The following is a 10,215-nucleotide window of genomic DNA, read 5'->3' as shown; positions in this document are numbered from 1 at the left end:
TAAATTAGGCAAATAAATAACACACTCACCCCAGTCCAGTCTATTCTAGTTTGATGGCCTGTTAAACTCCCCTCCTCCAGGGGATCTTCCTCACCCAGGGATCAAACCCACATCTCCTGTGTCTCCTGCATTGCAAGTGAATTCTCTTAACTGCTGAGCCACCGGGGAAGCCCTGGATGGACATATATGTTCATGTAAATAAATAAAATCAGCTTCTCACTTCAGACCTCAGACCAAGAACTGCCTGATTTGACTCTGAAAGCATTCAATTTCGGCACATGTCTCCAGACCCTACTGTGGTTCTGGAAGGCAGGGTTAGCACAGGAACTTGCTAAGCATCCATGCTTCAGTTTTTTGAGGGATCACCACCGTGACCACAATTTCCTCCCTCCCATGGAGCCTACCAGGGCCCTAAATGCAAGGGTAGGGCGGGCATTTGCCCACAATAATTTGGAGGCTGGTAGGCTGCAGTCCATAGGGTCTCGAAGAGTCGGACACGACTGAGCGACTTCACTTTCACTTTTCACTTTCATGCATTGGAGAAGGAAATGGCAACCCACTCCAGTGTTCTTGCCTGGAGAATCCCAGGGACAGGGGAGCCTGGTGGGCTGTTGTCTATGGGGTCACATAGAGTCAGACACGACTGAAGTGACTTAGCAGTAGCAGCACTGGCCTCCTTCAAAAACCTTAAAACATCCGCGGCCATGGAATGGATGGCTGGGAGGAGACAAGATTTCTCAGAGCTGCTTGTCCTAGAAGCAAAGGTGTCTAAACATTAGTAACGGCCACTCAGTCTCAATAATGCTTCCAACTGGTGGGCAAATTCTGCACACTTTTATTTGTCAAGAAGGATCCTGCCTGTGAATACTTATTATGCAATTTTTCCTGTTCTTTTCCCTGATCCCTTTTTCTTTTAACCTAACACCTTCCTCCAGCGAAATCAATCATACTAAACAAGCATTTACTATTGTGGTCTTCAGCACTTGGAGATCACCTGGAGAGTTTCCCAAAATACAGAGGTCTGGGTCCCACCCCTGGAAGTTTACTGTTACAATTATTTAGTTACTAATTTTTGGTTGCATCGGGTCTTAGTTGCAATGCACAGACTCTCTAGCTGTGGCCTGCTGGCTACAAAGCAGGTAGGCTTAGTTGCTCGGTGGCAGGTGGGATCTTAGTTCCCCGACTAAGGATTGAACCCGCATCCCCTGCATTGCAAGGGGGATTCTTAACCACTGGACCACCAGAAGAGTCCCCCCACCCCCCAGAAGTTTTACTATGATTGGAGTATGCCTGGGCACCAGGATTTTTACACACTCCCCTGAGTGATTCTTAATATGCGGTGGAGATTGAGAATCACTGCTCTTTGGAGGAAAAATACCTTAGGCTGGGAGTGAAAGGAATTTAAAAATTTGAGAAGGAAACAATAGTAAAGATTAATAAAACTAAAAGCTGGTTCTTTGAGAAGATAAACAAAATTGACAAACCTTTCACCAGACTCAAGAATAAAACAGAGAAGAATCAAATCCACAAAATTAGAAATGAAAAAAGAGAGGTTACAACATTGTCATGCAGAAATACAAAGGATTATAAGAGATTATTATGAGCAACTATATGGCAATAAAATGGATAACCTGGAAGAAATGAACAGATTCTTAGAAAAGTTCAGTCTTCCAAGACTGACTAGGAAGAAATAGAAATTATGAAAACCCAATCACAAGCACTGAAATCAAAACTGTGATCAAGTATCTCCCAAAAAACAACAGCCCAGGATCAGATGGATTGATAGGATAATTCTATCAAACATTTAGAGATGAGCTAATGCCTATCCTTCTAAAACTCTTTCAAAAAATTGCAGAGGAAGGAACACTTTCAAAGTCATTGTACAAGGCCACCATCACCCTGATACCAAAACCAGACAAAGACAACACAAGAAAAGAAAACTAGAGGCCAATATCACCAATGAACATAGATGCAAAAATCCTCAACAAAATTCTGGCACACAGAATTCAACAACACATTAAAAAGCTCATACACCATGATCAAGTTGGGTTTATTCCAGGGAGGCAAGGATTCTTCAATATATGCAAATCAATCAATGTGATACACCATTTGTTATACACCAATGTGATAACAAACTGAAAGATAAAAACCATATGATAATCTCAATAGATGCAGAAAAAAAGCCTTTGATAAAAGGCTTTGACAAAAACACCCTTTTGTGATTAAAACTCTTCCAAAAAATGGGCATAGAAGGACCCTACCTCAACATAGTAAAGGCCATATATGATAAGCCCACAGCAAACATTATCCTCAAAGGTGAAAAATTGAAAACACTCCCTCTAAGATCAGGAACAACACAAGTGTGTCCACTTTCACCACTTTACTCAACATAGTTCTGCAAGTCCTAGCTATGGCAATCAGAGAAGGAAAAAAAAATAAAAGGAATCCAGATGGGAAAAGAAGAAGTTTAAAGGTCTCACTGTTTGCAGATGACGTGATACTATACATAGAAAACCCTAAAGATAGTATGAGGAAATCAGTATGATCTGATGCTCCTAAAAAGAAAGCCACCATTGCTGTAGGGGTAAATGATAGCCCAGCCACTTGACTCTGAATCTGCGGCTTTGTTCACTGTTTTAGTCTCTGTGTTATTAATTTTCTGTTTCATAAACCTGACAAACATAATTGTTAATTACATACCATACAATCCACCCTCCCAGTAATGGCTTCTCTCCGAACCCTCATCTGATATAAAGCTATCGTGCAATGCCCCACTATATTAAATTTCAATTTAATTATCTTTATTACAGCACCACCTCCTTGGAGGAAATGATTAACTCTGAGATGGACTTAGAAGAGAAAGCGATTGCGGTGAGCTTTGCCCTAAAGCCCTGTGCTACTGTATAGGCTTTTTTTGCAGGCATGAGAGCAACAATAAAATGGTTGAAAAATTAGCTTTTCTCCCATGTCCTTGGATCCCCGTGATGTGGTCCCTCAGAGGTTCCTACTGGCACACCCAAAAGTAAATGGTGTAAGAAATGGAACTTTAATGCACAACTTCATGTGTGTGTGTGTGTGTGCACGTGTGTGTGCAGGCACATAAGTACACTTCAGTAAAAACCAAAGAATAATGATCAAATAATTAACACAGGAGAGACTTATTAGTAGCCCATTGACAGTACATGTTTACTACCTAATAATTGATCTGCTGGGACTCTGTAGGATTTCAATACCTTTAGATGATGAAATTTTTGTACCTTATTTTATGTCCCTGGATGTGTTCCTGTGTCTCATGGTTTATAGTCTATGGGAACTTGAATAGAATTTGTATCCTGCTGTTGTGTGAAAATTGTATAAATCTTAATTATGTTGAATTGGTTTATAGTGGTTTTTATGTCTACTCTATCCTTCTACTTTGCTGTCTATTCATTCTACTACTTTTGAGAGTTTGATATTGAAAATCCAACTGAAAATCTTAACTTTTCTACTTAAAGTAACTGTAATACATAGTGGAACTATATGTAACTTTGTTGTGTATTCTCCAAGTCTCCTGTAAACATGTTATCATACTTTTATAGTTTAAAAACTAAAATGTAAAGAAAAAATAACTGATCTGTTGGAAGTTTATTCATTTAATGCCATGTAACTTTTTAAACATCTCAGGGTGATTTACTTCTAAACATTGCTTGAGGTAACTTTTCATAAGAATCTCTTTAACCTTGGTTTGCAACTTAAAAGAGCTAGAAGCGTGAGTTTACCAGAAGTAATTGTTTCCACGGAGCTTAAATCCCATGCAACTACGATATGAGGTGACTGAGGAGAAACAAACTAGAAAACAGCACCCAGGGCTTTCAGAGTCCGTGGTATTGCAGTGAAACAGTGAAAGGACTCTCCTCATCATTAAATACGGAGAAGGCAATGGCACCCCACTCCAGTACTCTTGCCTGGAAAATCCCATGGATGGAGGAGCCTGGTAGGCTACAGTCCATGGGGTCACGAAGAAATCCCAGAGCCTATTATACAGAGTGAAGGAAGTCAGAAAGAAAAAAACAAATATATATTTGCACACATACATGGGATCTAGAGGGCTTCCCTGGTGGCTCAGATGACTCTGCCTGCAATGCAGGAAATCTGGGTTTGATCCCTGGGTTGGGCAGATCCCCTGGAGGAAGGCATGGCAACCCACTCCAATATTTTTGCCTGGAGAATCCCCATGGATAGAGGAACATGGAGGACTACAGTCCATGGAGTCACAAAGAGGCAGCTAAGCAGATGGGATCCAGAAAAATGGTACTGTTGAACCTATTTGCAGGGCAGAAAGAGAGACTCAGACGCAGAGAACAGATCTGTGGACACAGCAGGAAAAGGAGAGGGTGAGACAAATTGGGAACATATGGTTAACATGTATACACTATCATGCGTACTAGAGATCGCTAGTGGGAAGCTGCTATGTAACATAGGGAGCCCAGCCTGGTGCTCTGTGATGACCCAGAGGGGTGAAATGGGAGAGAGGAAGCTCAAGAGGGAGGGGATGTATATATATACACATATATATACATATATATACACACATATCGGAGAAGGCAATGGCACCCTACTCCAGTACTCTTGCCTGGAAAATCCCATGGATGGAGAGCCTGGTGGGCTGCAGTCCATGGGGTCGCTAAGAGTTGGACACGACTGAGCGACTTCACTTTCACTTTTCACCTTCATGCGTCGGAGAAGGAAATGGCAACTGACCCCAGTGTTCTTGCCTGGAGAATCCCAGGGACGGAGGAGCCTGGTGAGCTGCCGTCTATGGGGTCGCACAGAGTCGAACACAACTGAAGCAACTTAGCAACAGCAGCATACACATATATGTATAGTTATGGCTCATTGACTTTGTTGTACAACAGAAACCAACACATCTTTGTAAAGCATTATCCTCCAATTAAGAAAGAATAAAACTTGAAACAGGTACATTACTAAAATTGCTGCAGTGGACTGCTGCTGCTGCTGCTAAGTCGCTTCAGTCGTGTCCGACTCTGTGTGACCCCATAGATGGCAGCCTACCAGGCTCCTCCATCCCTGGGTTTCTCCAGGCAAGAACACTGGAGTGGGTTGCCATTTCCTTCTTCAATGCATGGTGAAAAGTGAAAGTGAAGTCGCTCAGTCGTGTCCAACTCATCCCGACCCCATGGACTGCATCCTACCAGGCTCCTCTGTCCATGGGTTCTCCAGGAAAAAGTACTGGAGTGGGTTGCCATTGCCTTCTCCCTGCAGTGGACTGGGGTGAGAGATTTATTGGGCATTCTAACAAAGTGGAGATGAATAGAAAAAATGGGTTTCCAGAATTTGCAGATATCGGAGCTCTATAGAGGAGGGAGGAAGAGCCTTTATAACGTGGTGGTGGTCCCCGCTTTTCATGCGTGTTAATGCAATTGATGAAATAAGACAGTGGGAAGTAGTGAGTAACAGGCAGTCACTCCAGGTGCTATATGGACAGGGAAGAAAGGTGAGGGTCCTAGAGGTGGCTTATTTTACCAAATTTGTGTGAACTGAGTAAAGATAAATAATAAAAGTCCAAATAAAACTGTTTTGCATTATAAATTGGCAGCCTATGTAGTTGAAATGCACTATCTTTATATTCTTTGTTCTTCAAGAACTTACTGCAGTGTGTTGCCTATGGAAGTTTCATAATATTTGTTCATTAACTGAGAGCTACATGAACAATCAAGGTCTCAGGATTCCTCATTCAGGTATTTCCCCTCTGTGTTCGAAGAGTCTGTATGGTTTTACAAGATGCATTGGTCAGGACTCAGACAGGGACATAGAAATAAATGGAAGAATTTTAAATGGAGGTAACAATACAGAAAATTGGTTACTAAACATCGGAAGAGCTAAAGGAATATTTTTTAATATATTGAAGGAATTTTTTTAAAGGAGGGTGTAATTGGTATTGCAAGATGGTAATTCCACCACATTAGCAGTAAAAGTAAGGGGGAAATAGTTTCTAAGAGCCCATGACCTCTGTTATTAAACCTGCTGTATAATCTCTTGCTGTTGGTGGAGACTACACCACTGGTGGGCTTCCCAGGTGGCACTAGTGGTAAAGAACCTGCCTGCCAATGCAGGAGACTTAAGAGATGCAGGTTTGATCCCTGGGTCAGGAAAATCCCTGGAGAAGGGCACAGCAACCCACTCCAGTATTCTTGCCTGGAAAATCCCATGGACAGAGGAGCCTGGCAGGCTATAGTGCATGGGGTTGCAAAGAGTCGGACATGACTGAAGCGACTTAGCAGGGAGCATACATGCACCACTGGCATCATTTTCCAAGACCAGAGGAGGGGCATGATTCTTCTGAAACCAAAAAGGAAAAAAAAGTTCTAGTTCTTATTCCCACCTTATTATCTCTATTCTCCAGGAGAGTCTCCTGCTGGAAGAATATAAGGAAGCCAGTTGGCAAGAGTGTCTGTTAAATCAAGTTTGCAGACAACAACAGCTGTTCATGAGAGGAGAGCATAGATGCATGGGAACAGACCTGAGAGCCAGCAGAGAAGTAAGCAGTACTGGCTGCTGCTGCTGCTGCTGCTGCTAAGTCGCTTCAGTCGTGTCCGACTCTGTGCAACCCCATAGACAGCAGCCCAGCAGGCTCCCCTGTCCCTGGGATTCTCCAGGCAAGAACACTGGAGTGGGTTGCCATTTCCTTCTCCAATGAATGAAAGTGAAAAGTGAAAGTGAAGTCATTCAGTCGTGTCCGACTCTGTGCAACCCCATGGACTGCAGCCCACCAGGTTCCTCCATCCATGGGATTTTCCAGGCAAGAGTACTGGAGTGGCTAATCTAACTCAAATGCAAGAAGGAAACTGACAAGACCACAGTAACCCAATAGATTAAATTCCATCACCAAAGGGAATTTTTTGATTGAAATTAAACAGTGATTATCGGCCACAAAGTAAAACAGGAAAACCAACAATTTCTTCCTTTTGCTTTGTGATGCATAGATTTAGGTTGAAAACACTTTCCTTTATTTACTATAATATGGTCTTGGAAGCATTTATAAAAATGATCAATAATATGCATCCTATATTACAATGCATAATATACAACCAATATAAATGTTATACATTTATTAGACCCTTAATTGGCTGTTTACCTGTAAACACTTAGAATAAGAAAGAGACCACAACAAAGGGAATTTAATGCCTGACACAGGGCCAAACACAGTATCTAAGGATGAGGTTTGATGAAAATAGCATATGAAAATTCACTCCCATTAAAGAATGGCTTTTTTATGTCAGCTCAATAACTTCCAGGAAATAAATGAAGACATTTTAAAAATCAAAGTGATACAATCATGTAAAGGGAAGCCTTATAAAAACTGATAATGGCACAGCATACCAGCTCCAAAGTGTGACAACATTTACCACATCAGAAGAAAATAATGAATTGCAATAAGTCTAGAAACAAGCTAAGAAGTAATTAATATTTCTGAATCAGTTTTGTGAAGCTATTATCTTAATTTTGAGCTTTTTGAATAGAACGGGAAATATTGAGTAACAAAAGCAAGACACTCACTAAATGATGGTGGTTTCTAAGGTTCTTGTTGATGCACTTCTTCTGTCTTTCCTTGTCATTGGAGACTGAACTGTTAGATTTTGCCTTTGGAGACAATAAGCATCTATATAAGGAAGGTAAATTTGTAAAGCAAGTCAGCAGTCAGATAGAACCGGAATGACAAATACCAGATCTCCTCAAAGTTGCACCTACAGACCACATGTGTCCTACCAAGGAAGTATCAAGTGAAAATTATTGGAATGTGCATATTTCACAGTGATAGCCTTTGCCGTGCATTAGTAGACACCTCAAAACAAATGCCCTATCAATGGTCTTGACGTTCTCATCCTCCTTTATTTCTAACAACTGTCTGTCGTTTTTAGACTAAGGATGCCAGCTTTTCCCTGTGAAGACCCATCTCCCAAGCTCCAGAGATGGTTCTGCTGAGCAGACTGGAGAAGCTGCTTCCAGACTCACTCCTCTCCCTGGTATTTGAGGGCAGGAGGCTGGGGAACAGCCACCAGCAGTGCTGTCCTAAAGTCAATCTTTTGAAATTGAAGAACTTTGGACAATCACCATTATTTAGGCTGTTGTTTAGTCGCTAAGTCATATCTGACTCTTTGCGACCCCATGGACTGAAGCCTGCCAGGCTCCTCTGTCCATAGGATTCTCCAGGGAAGAATACTGGGGTGGGTTGCCATTTCCTCCTCCAGGGGATCTTCCTGACCCATGGATTGAACTCACATCTCCTGCATTGGCAGGCACATTCTTTACCACTGAGCCACCTGGGAAGCTTGTTATTTGGGTAGTACCCTATTAAAAAAAAAAAAAAAAGAAGAACCACAAGCTCTACAGAAGGAGGAACCACGACAGGAATAGGATATTGGAAGAACATGCCTTGGGTAGGCACAAATAATATGTTTGTAATCTTAGGACAGCCTCTGGCCAAAGGATGTCTTAAAACTTGGTGTCCACCTATCTTCCACTTCCCCTTCTGAGGGCCACTTACCTCTCCCATCTCAGCAGAGATCCTGATTTCCTTTTAGAATGTATAGGCCTATTCCTCATAGTATTTGTTTAGTTTATGAAAGACACAGGTGCAAGTTATATATATCATGAATGAGAGATATGTTTGTATTAATGGGGTAGTCTGACACTAGTCATTTCTCTGAAACCAGGATGTGTCTTACTGTCGAAGGAAAGTCATAATTTAAAGTGGTCACGTTTCTTTTTGTCTTATTGGCACATGAAGTAATGGGATAGTTTAAAATCTTTGATGTTAGAGATTACATAAAATACAGCATAAATACATTTATACAGTAAATGTATAATACTGGATGAATTTCAGATTCTTAGTGTTTAAATGTTGACACCATCGCTTAACTAAACTGTTATCTTGATGTTTCTTTCACCTTCAAATACTATTACCCTGTAGCCTGGATACTCAGGAAGGGTGACTTGCTAAGGAAATAAGTTGTTAATGAATGATCTTGCAAGGAAACTAAGCTTTGGCCAGCCAAAGTTAACAGGCAGGAAACAGTTTATTTGAATACAAGTCCAGGCCGCCCAAAAGGGAGAAGACCAAGAAGCCCAGAATCAAATAGCATATGCAATATTTAAAATTTTTCTAATTCTTAAACACTATCTTGCCTACTCTGCTGGAGCATACAGTAGCAAACACAACCCATCTCCATAGCTAATACTTTAAAGGATCAGGAAGTTGTCTTCACGATATAAATGTCAAGTTAGAACATCTCTGATCAGAAGAAAAGAGAATGAATTATCCCCACCACAAAAAAAAAAAAAAAAAAGGAGGAGCTGACAGTTCCTAATATGGTGTGGCCCCAGAGAAAGCTCCTAAGCCATTTATCTGTTGAAGGTGTAATTACTTTTGATTCTATAAACTGTATTGAATTTTGAATGGATTATGGATTATGATAACTGTGCCCTGTCCCCTTAGCCTTTTGAAGGTGAACGCACATGGAAGGCCCCCTGGATGCATCACGGGGACCCACCAGGCGTTCTGCCAGCCGAAGATTTCCACTTTGATCTCCCAACAAGCGGCTTGTGACATGGTATCCCCACAGAGCGGGAGGCACCGCACAGGAGTCTTTTAACTAACGTGCACAGAAGGAAAAATTTATGAGGTTCTTATGAAGTGGTTTGTTTTAGCTCTGAATAGATAAAAAGAGGGAGAGAGAAATCCGGCACAGAGTTTTGTGACATAAGATCCAGTTGGGCCTGATGTGATTTTTATCATCTCAAAACATATTTGAGAAGACTAACCTCAAAACCCAAGACCTGTTCTCAATATGCCACAGAAGGAATGGAAAGCAGAAAGTAGCTGGTCTGTAAACAACCCACAAAGCAAATTGCTGGTTGATGTTTCCTGAACTAAAAATCCTTTGAGTTTCAATGGGAACCGCTTCTCAGTATATAAGAGCATAAGTCCTCTCTTTGGTTCCAACAGGGCTTTGTCATGACTTGTAATAAGCTGAACATTGTAATGCATGTTCTAAAAAAATTGACTATTACTGTGTGTGCAGAAAATACAATGCCCATGCACTAGGACATTAACAAAACACCACCTGCACAAACTAAGATTGCAACTCTATTCTCAGCTTATCTTTGCTTTTCACTCACTGGGATCATTTCTGTTTCAATGGGAAGGAAAGCCGC

This window comes from Ovis canadensis, chromosome 20, assembly GCF_042477335.2.
Source record: "Ovis canadensis isolate MfBH-ARS-UI-01 breed Bighorn chromosome 20, ARS-UI_OviCan_v2, whole genome shotgun sequence".
Classification (NCBI taxonomy): domain Eukaryota; kingdom Metazoa; phylum Chordata; class Mammalia; order Artiodactyla; family Bovidae; genus Ovis; species Ovis canadensis.
This window is presented reverse-complemented; position numbering follows the sequence as displayed.